Genomic DNA, 15394 nt, shown 5'->3' with positions numbered 1-15394 from the left:
CGCCTTCCCGGGCCCCGCGCCGCGCGGAAGAGAAACTTGGCGGCCGGCGGCGGGCGGAGTTCGCGGAGCGGCCTCGCGGCACCCGTCCTCGCGCAGGACCGCGTCCCGTCGCGCTCGGCGCGGGCGCTTTCGTTGTATTTGTTCTTTGGTTTTCAAATACTGTCTGTGTGGCCGTCCGCGTTTTAGGGGAAACCGAAAGCGGATGCGCGAGCTGCGCGGCGCCGCGAGAAGCGCCGTGCCGGGCCGCGGACCGAGGCGGCGGCTCCTCCCGAGCCGCGTTCCCCGTGCACGGCACCGCTTGGGTGGGGGCAGAAGCCGGGGCACGCCGCGCCCGCGGGGCCGAGCCGGTCGCGCTCTGCGGCTCCGGGGCGCCGCGCAGCCCCTGCCCTCAGGCCCGAGGCGCGGCCGGGTGCGATGCTCCTGGCGCTTCCAGGTCCGTTCTCAAGTTCGGTCCGTTCTCCTCGTTCCCCCCAGTTCTTTCAAAGAGGAAAAGTTGTAAATGCGTGTGTGTTACAGTGAAGTTAAACCTAACCTGTGAGTAGAAACGGGGCTGTTGAAAACTTAACTCACATTACTCGAAGGTAGTAACTTCAACACAGTAAGTACCACTGCAGGACCCAGCAATTAGTCCTCAAGAAGTGGAAGATGCAGAGGTGGAAACGTGCGCTTCCCCATGTGAACCCTGCCTGGCTTCGGGAATCCTGGCCTAGGTGCCGATGATACCCTGTTCGTTTCCTTGGTTTTAGGAGAGGACACTGAGGAAAAGAACTGCTTTAAATCTCTTTTTTTTTTTTTTTTTTTTTTTTTTTTGCGGAGCCAGGGCTTGAACTCAGGTCCTTGCGCTTGCCAGGGAAGCGCTTATTCAACTGAGCCATCTCCCGGGCCCCTTGCTTTAAATTTTAAATACTACGTAACTGTAAATTGAAAGTGTCCGTTGTCTATTCCACGTGGTATTTTACAGAGTGTATTTCTTGTTTAAAAGGTGACTTACAAGTAATGAAATTATGATCTTTTTAAAGTTACAAGTTAATCTCACTATCACCGACTTTGAAACCTATCTAGTGATTTAAAATATTTAATGTTTTCATAAGAAAATATCACTTCCCCTTATAACTGTTACATTTCCGTGAGACATTCTATCCGAAACAGATATGGTCCTTGCTAAACACTTTCATACGTTTCTTTGGTACCTCAACGTTTTGTTGGTGCTAGAAATTGTGAATTTTTTTAAGATAGTGCTAGAAGTAAAACCAGGAGGAACTAGACATTTGAGGTTACCTGAAAATAAACATTTTTGAAGGTTTTTGACTCAGGTGGTAGAAAGTGCTTCATTCGAGCCTTTGTTAAAGTTGTAGCCACATTTAAGTCACATTGCACTGACAAGATTGGTATATTGGAAATGTAAGAAGTGACTGGATTGTTTTTTCATATGTACATGAGAGAACAGCTTTTGCTAAATTTTAGGTGTGGTCTTTTTTATGTAGAAATCTGTTTGTGACTATTAAAGTAGGATGGACCCAAGTTCTCTGCCAGGCTAATACTTCTTCCTCTTAGGGACAGAAACAGAGTTTAAGCTCTAACAACACTTTGAACTTCTCTGTCCTTAGATTTAGTGATTTATGTAAGTTGCCAGGTTCCTGTCTTCTGTACTCATCTGGGAGACAGTTAAGGAAGTGTGTTTACTCAGTATTTGCCTTCTAGAAGTACGAAGAGTTATGAGAGTGCTAGCTGGTTTTTATCCGGGACCCTTGAAAGGTTTCAGGTCTTCCTGCAGAGCGCTTTTAGAGCCAGGGTTTTCTGGGCACTGGACCTCCACAGGTGTAGGAGTGGGACTCAAGGGATTCCTAAAATGAACTCTTGTAGACATAACCCACAATTTTTATGTATGTATGTTTTTCTGGGAAGATCTATAGTTATAACATAAACCCAGGGATCAAAGGTAGTGACCCATCTTTATTAAATAAAATATTAGTGGGAATAATCATGCCTAAGAGAAACAGTTTCCAAAAGTAGGTCTTTCTGCGCAATACTTGCAAAAGTTGTCTCAGAGGTACAAAACACTTTCATTTTGTTCTTCAGTGAAGGTCTTCTGCCAGTTGGAAAGCCACACACACACCCCGAGACAACTTGGCCAGACCTGGTGGTCCTGGGTACTCTGTGACTTTTTTTTTTTTTTTTTTTTTTCTGAACCAGGGATTGAACTCAAGCCCTTGCGCTTGCCAGGGAAGTGCTTATTCCACTGAGCCATCTCCCCAGCCCTCTGTGACTAATTTTTAATTATTTCTAAAAATTCAGACTAAGCAGAGGCCTGAGCTTGGTACCAGCCCCTTGTTCACTCCACTTTTTGGTTCTCTCCAGCAAATGAGAAATTGACTGGGAAGTAATGGTTCCAAGAAAGTGTATTGTGCCTTGACAGGACAGCGGAACAGGACAGGAAAACAGTTCCAAGTCGGGCAGACCTAGGTTTGGGTCTGGATTCTGGCTTACACTGTAGCAGTTTAACCTGCCTGACCCTTCAGACACCCATCTGGAGAGTGGTTAGAATTTAGCCTGGCCTGCAGGGAGGATTTATAAGTCAGATTTGTAATCATCTGAGTGAATGTGTATGTGCTACATATTAACATGTAAAATGTGTTCAAAGTTTCAAAATTGAGTTAGGATTGAGTAGACCTTGGATGTTTTGGGGGAGGGGGAAGTGGTAATGGTACACTTGGCCAGAAAGAGGTTCTGGATGCTATAAGAAAAGGCACAGTGGTCTGCACCAAGATCACTTCTCTCTGCAGGTAACAGTCCTTTTAGCTTTATGTCTTCATTTGTAATTTAAACTTTAACTTCGCAAGTTTAAAAGCTGCATATGTCTTCTAGTCAGTGCTTCATTATTCTCCTTTGGAGGGGATCTTCTCCAGGACTTGATGGGTAGGTAGACCGTTCCCCTTAGCTGTGGCCAGTTCCACTATCTTTATTATCTCCACAGTTGGGCACCTTTGTGAATTTTTCTTAACAGGAAAAGGTTTGGCAGAATGGAATCTTGCTTTCTTTTAAATTTTGGAGGAAGAAGGAATTACAAGCTGCACAATCGCCACGAGCATGATGCTTGCTGTGGCCTTCGCCCAGCCTTGGTTCTGCTGCTTCTGTGCTCTTCCCTTTTCCTCTCACTCCTCCATGGGGAGCATTTACGCCTTGTGCTGTGTGGGTGTGAGCAACAATTCGGAGCCTTAGCTTAATTCTCATTTCTTAAGCGCTTGGCTTTGCTGGCCTGGGCCAGTCTGCTCTGAGCAGTGAAGCGTGAGTGCAAACTGGAGGTCATGAGGCAGAAGAGCTCTTTCCTCAGTGCCTGAGCCCAGGGACACTCTGAAGGTGGCAGCTATTTTAGAGCGCTTCACTCTCTTCTGGAGAAGGAGACAGCACACACCCCTTCAGAGGCCTCACCTTTAGTCATCATCATTCCCACATGACACTCTAGAACCAGGCGGCTTCAATTTAAAAAAGTATATCTCCTGGTTTCCTTGGTCTGTATCCCAGCATCTGTAGAGCGTGTTAGACTTATCCATCGTTCTTACCAATAAGGTTGTATCTTTTTTTTTTTTAAATCTTTTATTTCTTTACTTGGTACAGGGTCTTGCTACACAGCTTGGCCTCATAGCGATCCTATCTTAGCTTCCCCATTGCTGGGATTACAGATGTGCACCACCACACCCCCATTTTGGTGGCCAGCACAGCGCAGCGTGGTATGGGGTACTGGGTATTGAACCCTGGTCTTTGTGCTTGCCAAGCAGGCACTTAGACTGCTGAGCTATCTCCCCAGCCCAGTTATATCTTCTTTGAGACTGGCAGGTTATGTCAAAATGGTGGCTATGTCAAGAACCAGACTAACAAGTCTGTACATTTGGAGCTGTGATCCATTACAAGTGACCTGAACTGATAGGCCTAGAACAGGTCAGCAAAGAACCAAAGAATACCTTCCCCTTGCTGGCCATTCAGGCCTCTTCCCCTGCCTAGTTCTGCTGTGGTATAGTGAGAAATGAGTGGCTGTGGCTGTGTTATTTATGGACTCTGACAACTGAATTTCATATAATTTATACATGCCACAAAATATTTTATTCAGTTTAAAAGTATGGAAGCCATTCTTTATGCTGTATACAAATAACAACTAGATTTAACAGGTTGAACATGACTTGCTTAGTCCTTGCCTAGAAGAACGAGGGTCTATAAATATAAATTTGTGACGCCAGCGAGCTACTTTACTCCCCCAGGCACACGCAACACAGACACCCCTCCACACCGTGCAGTTTACTGCTCTCATTGCCTCATGTGTGCTCTCAGAGTGCCGGCTTCATCTGAAGCGCCTATCTCCAATATAATGAAGCTGGAGTTACAGAGCTGTTAGTCACAGTGTGTGGCCTTCCCTCTGCAGGTGAGAGCAGACGTTAGAATGTGTCACCAGTTAATTGGGTTTGCTTCTGAAAGTGCTTCCACCTTGCCTCGTTCTCGGTAGAAGGGGATGGCTTGCCGTGTGTGGTCGCCAGCCGCCTCATGCTTGACCTTCTGGGTACCTCCTTTGGCCAGAAGGGGAAGCCATCAGCGCTGGCCGCTGGTTGCCCCCTGACACTTCCCTTGGGGAAACCTGGTCCAGGCCGCCTCCTGCCTCTTTCTGCGTGGTATGTTGGGTTAAATCAAAGCACACGAAGATCCCTCTTGTGCCTTGGCCCCTGGAGGCTGCCTCTGGTCGACGTGTGCCGAGCACGCACAGGTAATCCTACCTGGCCGTTGCAAAGCTTCACCTTGTCACTGTCTCCTGACCCTTTGCGGCCACCTTCTAGCAGCTCTGATTGGTTTCTTTTTGTCTTTTTTCCTTGCCCTTGGAGGACTTTGTCTACTGATTTGTTAGTTTTGTTGTGTTTGTTTCTTTGTTTTGTAGCCAAGTATGTTCTTGGAGTTTTGTTTTTGCTTTTGAAAACACCATGTTGAAAATAAAACCACTGCCTTCCGCCACAGCAACCATTGAAAAAGTAGCCATGGCCCTCCGCTATCCCATGGCTGTGGGCCTCAGCAAGGGCCACAAGGTGACTAAGAATGTGAGCAAACTGAGGCACAGCCGCCGCCGCGGATGTCACACCAAACACACCAGGTTCGTGCGGGACATGATCCAGGAGGTATGCGACTTCGCCCCCAACGAGCGGGGCGCCACAGAGTTGCTCAAGGTCTCCAGGGACAAGCGCACCCTCAAGTTCATCAAGAAAAGGTTGGGGACACACAACCGCGCCAAGAAGAAGCGTGAGGAGCTGAGCAACATGCTGGCCGCCATGAGGAAGGCAGCTGCCAAGAAGGACTGAGCCCCTCCGGAATAAAGCTTTGCAGAAAAAAGAAAAGAAAAGAAAACCACTAAAAGCTTTCAGATACTTTAAGACTTTTCCCTCTCCGTGTAGAAAGTTAATGGCATAGCAAATGCATGAGCTGATATTTTAGGTATCCAGAGATAAGATAACTTTAAAAAATTGCTTGCTTTTTATCTAGATATTAAGAGGTATAAAAATTTAGGGGGTTGGGGAGATGGCTCAGTAGAATAAGAGCTTGTCTGGCAAGCACTAGGGCCTGCGTTCAATCCCCGGTTCTGGAAAAAAAAAAAATTATTACAGTATTTAAAGATTTTTATTTTATAAAACTAAATTTGGGTTGGGTGCATTAGTGACTCATGCCTGTAACCCCAGCACTCAGGGGCGAGAGAATTGCTGCAAGCTCCACATGCAGGAAATTAAAGTAACGACTGGTTAGGTGTGCAGAGGTGTGCGTACCAAAGATAAAGTAATGCAAATACCCACTAATAAAAGATTGAGTCAGTTGGGCCCTATCCCTAGAACTCTGTGCACTCAATGTTTTATTGAAGTCAGATGATACTTGGAAAAAGAAGGTAGTTGAAAGTGTGTGTAAGGGGTGTTTCCTAATGTAGAAACCTTGCGTATCACATCTATAAGGACTGATACTGGATAATAGGAAATTGGTGAACAAGTGGGTGAGCTTTGTGTGCTCTCTAGTTTGTCTTGTTTCTCTCCAGCTAGAATGTCTGCCTCCCAGAATCAGGAAAATAGGGCCAGCGAGATAGCTCATCAGTCCAAAGTGCCTGTTTAGGCAAGCTCAGGCAGGTACAGGGGACTGCGGTTCCACCCCCAGCAGCACGTGCCATGCCAACCGCCCTCAGGGCATCTGAGCCTGCTGGAAAAGAGTCGGGAGAATAGTGGCAGCACCTTGAAGGAAGACCATCCACGGGATGCACCTCCTGCGTCTTGCTGGAGGAGCCCTCTTTCCTGCGAGGCCTGCGTCCTTTGGCAGACCATGCTGTAAAGGCCGAGAAGTGAGATGTGCTTCCTCACTGCCGTTGCGTTTTCTGGGTCTCTGGTAAACAGGAATGTTTTCCAGACCCTTCCAATGGGGAAAAAAACATGCAGGGCTAAGTAACAGTTGATGAAGAACACTTTTTTTTTTAAAATTTTATTTATTTATTTATTTATTTTTTAATATTTATTTATTTTTATTTATTACATTTATTTATTGTGTGTGTGTGTGTGTGGCCAGCTCAGCCCACCAGGGGGCGGGGCTGGCTGGCATGTGGTGCTGGGGATCGAACCGCGGTTCCTGTGCTTTGCCAAGCTTGTTTCAAGTAGGTGCTTTAGACCACTGAGCCATCTCTCCAGCCCCGATGAAGAACACTTAGAGACATCGTCCGTAAAGACAGCACTGCACGCTGTGCCTGGCTTCTGTGGGGTAGGACTTTCTTACCTGTTGACATCCTGTACAGTCATTAAGAATTGCATGGTATGGAGGCAAAGGGGGGTGTTTAAGTCACAAGCACTCGCACTGGGTGTAACTTCCATCGAGCTTGGACCTCAGCTGCCTCATCTGTAAAATGGAGCACACAACTTGCTGAGCTGCTGTGAAGGCCACATGCGACCAGTGCCTGACAGCAGCTGAGGAGGATGCGGTGGTGACCAACTCATCCTTAGTATGTCCTGGTCCTTAGTGTAAGGGTGCAGTAATACTGGCAGTGCTGACAGCAGCACCGCAGTTAGTCATGACTGTAGGAGCCGCCAGTGATTTTCCCCTCCAGATGTAGAATTGCTTAAGGGTAGAACCCTTTTTACTACTTTGACCAACCTGAAACTGATGAGACCGCGTACCTTGACCAGAACGGACAGTACTGCGGTTTCACCCAGTTGTATCCCTTTACTACCGGTCTCTCAGTACAATGTTGTTTTTTAAAGGAGCCTTCAGAACTCACAGCTATAGAATTGGCACCTCTTAGGGGCCGGGGAGATGGCTCAGAGTAAGCGCTTCCCTGGCAAGCGCAAGGACCTGAGTTCAATCCCTGGTTCTGCACCAAAAAAAAAGCGCCTCTTAAGTGTATGTTGAAATACAGGAATTTCTTCTGACAGCAACCCCTTAAAGAGGGTTTTGGGGCTGGGGAGATACCTGGGTGGTCTAAGATCCTGCCCAGCAAGTGCAAGGACCCAGACTTTGATCCTGGTACCATGTGCTGCACCAGCACTTGGTAATCCCAGTGCTGGGGAGGCTAAGACAGGAGGATCACTATGAGTCTGAGCTGCCTAATGAGACCCTATGTCAAAAACAAACAAACAAACAAAAACCCGACAACAAATGAAGGTTTTGATTATCTGTATTTAGAAAGTGTCAGGATCAAAAAGTGTTAAAGGACGGAATATATTTTGATATTTACTTTTTAAATGAATTATCTCACTCTTGCTCATTTTTTCTTAACTAGTTACTTTCAGTTTCAACCAAGCTGCTTTGTACCTGCCTCTTTTTTGTTAAACTGTGATAATTTTAGCAAATTTTCACTTGAGTATCATTGAAGTTATTTTGCCTTTGGAGTATGATTTGTCTTCCTACCTAAATAATGTGGCCAAGGTCTTTCTGAGATATGGTTCAGTGTTTTTATGGAATTAGAAAATATATGTAGTCATAAAAAATAAACTTGTCACATCTAGCTGTGATACATTCACTGATGGTGACATTGAGACTGAAGAGTGTATTTAGGAAATGCCAGGAATATGCATTATGGAAATACAATAATGCACAAAGCGTGCCTGTAAATTTGTATTACTGAATTTACCAACTCTAAACTTTGTGGTTTAGAACAACTACTGTTTATTTGCTTGCAGCTAGGGTGGGGAGGACCTGGGGGGGGGGTGCCTGGTCTGAGGCCGCACCTGTGGCTGCAGGTTGCCTGAGGCGGGAGTCCAGCTCCTGAGTCTGGAGACCTGGATCTGGGCTACCTAGGGTGTCACATGACCTCATCTCCAGCTGTTACACCGGACTTCCTTACTAAAAACACTGTGTTCTACAAGGTGAGAATGCTTGGTGTCTTGGGCCAGGCCAGCTTAGGGGGATTGGGAATAGCCCCTCCTCATGGCTACGCAGGCAGTGCTGCATGCAGGCTTGAGGGGTTCAGCCAGCTTTGGGCGCAGTGGGCTGCCTGCCTGCTTTTGTCTTGCTAAGGAAATTCCCTCTGTTTATACTGACTGTTGAAAACTTCCCCTCCAGCCAAGTGTGACAGTACACACCTGTAATCCCAGCACTTGGGAAGCCGAGGCAGAAAGGGTCTGTGGCTTCAAGGCTAGTCTGGGCCACATAGTTAAGACCAGCCTTAACTATAGTGAGCGGCTAGCTACAAAAACAAAAGCAAAACGTTTTCTTGAGTGCATATTTCTTGTGTTGCGTCTTTGGGTAATAACTTTATGAGGTAGGAGATACTATTACCTCATTTTAAAGGGGTGAAAAGTGGGCCTTAAGAAAGATAAGTATTTGATTGGAGCTTTCATCTACTTAGGGGAAAAGTTTCATTTAGCCCTATATGTGCTTCTTAGTCATAACTACAAAGAACTCAAGTGAGAAAGGGAGTCTAGAGGTGAGAGGAAGTATATCTTTAAAAAAATCTCCGAAAGAAAATTTCAGTATTGTAAAATTTTACAACTTGACCCTGGCTACACCACTTTTTAATTTTTTTTTTTTTTTTTAATTGTGTGGCAGGGTCTCACTAAACTGCCCAGGCTGGGTGTTTAGTTGCTATCCTGCCTCACTTTCCTGGGAATGCTGGGAGTAAGATACATACCACCATTCCTGCTTAGCAGATGGATTTTGTTAGAATAATACCCAGTCAGCTAGAGGTCCTTTTAAGCAGTGCAAAAGAACTCTGACTACCACTCAAAAGCAGCTTACTGCCAGGACTGGGTACAGCTCCCATGGTTGACAGCAACACTGAAGAGCCCTGCGTGGGCTGGGCCAGATCTAGGGCAGCATGAGGACTTGGTGGCAGAGCTGGATGGAAAGTCTTCTCTAGAGACTGGAGAACTGTGGGCCAAAGCTTGCAGTCTGTCTCCCCTGAGAGTGCGTCTTTGGGCCTAGACAAGACCCTGAAGTTGTCTTGGTTGGCACCACACTAAGCTAGCACTCCTGGGGGCACTGTGACCAGGGTAAGACCAGCAGGCGTCTGCAATCCGAGCAACCATCAGTCACTATGAGTGAGATGTTTCCTGCACTGTCTGCCACATGTAATGCTTGCAACACCCTGATTCACCCTTTTTTTTTTTTTTTTTTTTTTGTGGCCAGCTCAGCCCACCGTAGGGGCGGGGCTGGCATGGCATGTGGTGCTAGGGATTGAACTGCAGTCCCTGCACACTTGCCTAAGCAGGTGCTTTAGACCACTGAGCTGTCTCGCTGGCCCCCTCACCCTTCTTCTCACTCCAAATCTAGATCTATTTCAGCAGCATCTTAGTAACTTTTTTCTTTGCTGAGACAAAATACCCAACGCCCAAAGTAAAAGGAGCAAAAGCTCATCCAGCTCACAGTTTGTAAAGATTTCAGTCCACAGTCAGCTGCCCCCTAGGAAGGGTGGGACAGCAGAGGGGCCTGGCAGAGGAGAAAGACATTGTGGCGGACAGCAGGTGGCAAAACAGCAAGGGGCGAGCACAGCTCCCTCTGCCCCTTCATCTTATCTTGTCCAGGCTACTTGGGGCAGGTGGCACGCACACCCTTAATCCTAGCGCCCTTGAGCCTGGCGCCGCACTGTGAGTCAGTTCAACATCACTCACTGTAGACGCGACCACCTCTGAAAAGCCCTGCCTAGGACTGCACAAGGTTTTGGGGGTCCTCTAAGTAGGAGCCATGACAAGCAGATTGGAGCTTACTACCCTAGATGTAGTAATACATGTATTTCATTTTGAAATACGTCTGGCAAAGTTGACCAGGCTGTTAAACAAGTAATCCTTCTGCCTCAGCCTCCCAGAGTGCTGGGATTACAGGTTTGCAGCACCACACCCAGTTTAATTACTTTCCTGGTATGTATCATGCTGGGAATTCAGCCTGGGTCCTGGCACGTGCTAGCAAACACTCTACCTCTGAGCAACCTATCCACCCTTTGCCTTTTTTTTTTTTTTTTTTTTATTGTTACTGCTTTTGATGTAACTATTTATTGGTAACAGAGTCACTGTTAACATTTTTACCCAGTACATAATAAGCCCATTAGGACCTAGTGAGATAAATATAGTTATTACCCCAGTACTGAATTTCCCCAGACTGTCCTGCATTGATTTTTCTGTCTTTTAGTGTCAGCTGCTTTCGGTACAACCTTACTAATACTTTAAAGTACATATTTTAGATTTTGCAGGCTGCCGGAATAACCCACACTTAACATAGCTTTTGCAAGTGTAAGTTGGACTGCATTTCAGATCGCAAAGTGCCGTGTTCATGCAGTATGATTTGATGCAGGGCTTTCGGTCTCCTTTGCGCTCTGTAGTCGTGCGGGCCAGGGAGACCCAGGCCTGCTCTCTGCTTCTGGCTGAGGGTGCGGCTCAAGGGGTCTGGTTTCCCCGCTGCGGGCGGGCGGCTGCAGAGCTGTGGCTTCCCGGGCCACAAGTCTTGTCCAGAGTGGCTCACTGCCTGTATGCAAAAGGTTCTGCCTCCTGTTGCCACAGGGCCAGGAGTAAGGATTTGAACATATGGCCCTGGAGATTGGCACACAAAGCTTCAGCTTCTTTGGTGTGAAGTGATGATCTCTGGAAAGCACCATGGTCAGTGACAGCTGCTTTTGCTCTTGTTGGACGCGCATCTTCTTATGTCCTGGAGAGCTGGCCAGAGCTGAGTTAGCCCTCTTGCCGCAGTCATTAGCTGGGTTGCAGCGCCTCTTGGAGCTCTTCAGTGCGACCTGTTTTTCCTCACTCATGGGTGTAATTACCAGTTGGGGTGTAGCCAGGGGTGGGTGGCACATGCCTGTAACCCCAGCGCTGGGAGGCTGAGGCAGGAGGATGGCTGTGAGTTTGAGGGCAGCCTCAGCTGCATAGTGAGACACTGTCTCAGAAAGACACACACACACACACACACACACACACACACACACGATCTTGCTTTCTGTTCAAGTCTACTACCAGAAGAGGTTTTGAACGGAGCACTTAACACCAGCTTCATTAAGGTCGGGTCACCAGACAGCATTCTGTTAGCAGTGTTGTTGTGTGTAGGCTCTTTTCCCTGTTACTTTAAAAGTAACATTATAATCCGAACCGTAACCTAGTTTGGAGCAATCATATGCATGGTGGCTGTTATTTTGCCAGGTTCCTATGTAAACAGAGACATCCCAAGAGTTTTAGAGCTTTGTTCTAACATTTAACTGGTTTATAAATCATCTTTTTCTAATTTGTTTTAGGCACTGATTTCTATAACCTCTTGCCATGTCTTGTGAAGCACTAGTCAAAAACTGAAGTTGTTGCATTTGTAGTTTCATAATTTTTATAGACATTTTATTTTTATTTATTTATTTATTTATTTTTTAAATTTTATTTATTTGTGTGTGTGTGTGTGTGTGTGTGGCCAGCTCATCCCACAAGGGGGCGGGGCTGGCTGGCATGTGGTGCTGGGGGATTGAACCGTGGTCCCTGTGCTTTGCTAAGCTTGTTCTAAGTAGGTGCTTTAGACCATTGAGCCATCTCACCAGCCCCTTTATAGACATTTTAAATCATTAAGATCCTTGAACTTTTTTTTTAAATGTGTTTGGTACAGGGTCTCACAACACAGCTCAGACTTGTAGTGAGCCTCCTGTTTTCAACCTCCCCAGCACTGGGATTACAGACATTCCCCACCACGCTGGGTCTCAGTGGCTAGCTCAGAGTGCCCAGGGGTGAGGCTGGTAAAGCATGTGGTGCTGGGGATTGAACCCTGGTCCCTGTGTTTGCCTAAGCAAGCACTTAGTCTGCTTAGCTATCTCGCTAGCCCTCTTGAACTTACTTCTGGAAAGTATGCTCATGAAGTTCTGTAGTGAGAAAAAAACCTAAAATATATGTGTATATTACATATATAATACATATTATATATATATATATAGTTCCTTATATATATTTTGTTTTCTTATATTTTGTTCTTGTGCTGTAAGTTTTAGCATGTTGAATAAAAGGCATTTTGTACTCTGGCACATAGGCCCTCTTAGCTCCTGTGAGAAGAGATATTTGAGCTCCATTTTCTGTGCCCGCTTCTCCCCTCCCCCCTGTTGATTATTATTGTTCTGCTAGTTATAACTATAAATCACTTGCAGATCGAAGTTAGAAAAGAGACCATTTGCCATTCCATTAGGACAGTTTAAAGGAATCACTTGTTTAAATTTACTAGCTTCTTGAAGCTAGTAAAGATGTTTATGGCTTCCAGCATTCCCTCTCAATATATTTCAACACTACAAGACAGTGAATAACATATGTTCAGCTATTGCAGATTATGGGAAAAACTAGCTCTAAGAAAAGATATTCGAGAACTCAGCCTAAGCTGAAAATCACTTGTCATAGTAAACAACAGTCATGATCTGCTAGTGGCCAGGTGTTTTTGTGTGTCTGTTCCTTTTGCTAACAGCCAGCAGTGATAAGCTTTCTTGTCCATAGATCTGGTGTCGAGTATTAATCAGCAGCAGACTGGAAAGTTTTATTGGCTAGCAGTTGTAGTGGAAGAAACTCCAGTCTTTTATCTGTAGACTTCTGGCCATACAACTGTATATAATATGGTCTCATGGTGCTCCTAAGAAGAGAAACAATTGGGCTGAGGAGATAGCTTAGCGGTCTAAGCGCCTGCCTGGCAAGTGCAAGGACCCAGGTTCAAGCCCCCACCCCATCCCTTGTACTGCATGCTGTGCAGGCCCAGTGCCATGCCGGCCACTGAAACTGGGTATGGTTGTGCATGCCTGTAATCCGAGCACTGGGGAAACTGAGACAGGAGGATCACTGTGAGTCCAAGCAGTATAGCAGGACCTTGTACCAAATAAATAAATAAATAAATGATTAAAAATATAAAAATTAAAAAGAGAATCAGTTCTGTTCTTGCTTTTTGTTCGTTTGATTGATTGATTGATTGATTGATTGATTGATTTTTGGTCCTGGGGCTTGAACTTAGGACCTTGAGCTTGCCAAGCAGACACTTATGCCACTGAGCTATCGCCCCAGCCCCAGTTTTTGTTTTAGAAGTACTTCAAAATGTGAAAATAATGATCTTTGATGTTAAGGATTCTGTGTTATCTTAGGTAAAGTGATGTACACCAGGAAAAAATGTACATGTTATATGTGATGTAGCATTCTTGCTTTTCACATTTTAAATGGTTTGTCTTTTTCATTATTTTTTGGTTTCCATTTTTTGAGTCTCACCGTGCAGTTCAGCCTAGCCTTAACTTACTACATATCCTACCCTGATCTAGAACTCTTTCTGCCTCAGCTGTATGAGTGTTTGGATTGCAGGTGTGACCACCACGCCTGGCTGTTGACTGGTTAGACAACAAAGCCTGTGAGGGGCCAGGGAGATAGCTCAGTAAAATAAGCGCTTGCCTGGCAAGTACATGGGCAACAAAGCCTATGAAATGACCATACAATTGAAAACCTTTAATACACAAAAATTTAAAAGGTAATTGGGGGCTGGTGAGATGGCTCAGTGGTCTAAAGCACCTACTTGGAACAAGCTTAGCAAAGCACATGGACCTCGGTTCAATCCTCCAGCACCACATGCCAGCCAGCCCCGCCCCCTGGTGGGCTGAGCTGGACACACACACAGAAAAATAATAAATAAAACAAAGTTCCACTAAAAAAAAATAAAAATAAAAAAAAATAAACTAGTCCTTTTCTTACTGTGTAGTCTAAGCTGCCCTGGAGTTTAAGGAGCTTCCTGGTTCAGCTTCCCAAGTGTTGGGATTTCACCACCAAGCTTGACTTCTGTCTACACATTTCATGTTAAATACAATCATCCTGTATGTGTGTGTTTGGGTTCTTTGATCTTTTTAAGACAGGGTCTTTCTCTATAGTTCAGGCTACTGTTTAACTCATGGGGTAGCATATGTTAGCCTCAAACTCACTTGATCCTTCTATTTTAACCTGCAGAGTGCTAGGATTACAGGTGTGTGCCACCACACCCAGCTGGGTTCTTTGATTTAGCATGTTGTTTTCAAGCTACCTCCATGAACGTCAATTATTAAATTTTATAGCCAAGTAACTTTTTTCTCTCTCTATGGAGAATTGGATCTAGACCCCTTACTTTGAAAGTGGGGGTTGAGATAACTCAGCAGTCTAAAGTGCCTGCTTAGGCAAACTTCAGCAGGTGCAGGGGACTGCAGTTTGATGCCTAACACCACATGCCATGCCAGCCCCACCCTCAGGGTGGGCTGAGCTAGCAAAAATAATAATAAATAAATAATATAAATAAATAATGAATTTTTAAAACCCAGGATCTTAAAAAAAACTAAAAAACAGTATCCTGAGAAGTTGTGCAAGCTGAGCTGGTATTTGATCTTCCTGCCTAAACCTTCAAAATAGCTGGGATAACAGATATGTACCAGCATGGCTCACTACTGTTTTTTGAATATTTTCTTTCTTAATTTTTAATATTTATTTGTTTATTTGGTACAGGGTTTTGCTATGCAGCTCAGACTCTTAGTGATCCTCCTGCCTCAGCTTCCCCAGCACTGGGATTACAGGCATGCACCACCACACCCGGTTTTGGTGGCCAGCACAGTTTACCCAGGCCTTTGAGTCCATCATGACGTGTGGTACTAGGGATAGAACCCATGTCCATGCCAAGCAGGCATTTAGACCACTGAGCTGTCTCCCCAGCCCTTGAATATTTTCTTTTGCCAGCTTTTTTTGTTTTTGAGACTTGGTCTTGCTATATAGTCCAGGCTGACTTTGAATTCCCAGCCATCCTCCTCCTGCCTTAGCCTTCTAAATGTTGGGCATGCTGGGAATACAGGTGTGTGCTGGGCAAAGTTTTCCAGATTTAGGGAAAACCATTTGGAGGGCCAGGGAGATAGCTCAGTAGAATAAGTTCCTTCCTGGCAAGCACAGGATCTTGTGTTCAATCCCTGCTACAAAAA

The 15394-nt window shown here is 45.5% G+C and overlaps 1 pseudogene; it reads left to right on the top strand.

The window, feature by feature from the left end:
- Window positions 1–5015: 5015 nt before the first annotated feature.
- On the top strand, window positions 5016–5333 carry LOC105744032 (annotated as a pseudogene).
- Window positions 5334–15394: the final 10061 nt, after the last annotated feature.

This window comes from Octodon degus, unplaced genomic scaffold (assembly GCF_000260255.1).
Source record: "Octodon degus isolate 3935 unplaced genomic scaffold, OctDeg1.0 scaffold00210, whole genome shotgun sequence".
In the NCBI taxonomy this organism is placed as follows: Eukaryota; Metazoa; Chordata; class Mammalia; order Rodentia; family Octodontidae; genus Octodon; species Octodon degus.
This window is presented reverse-complemented; position numbering and strand designations above follow the sequence as displayed.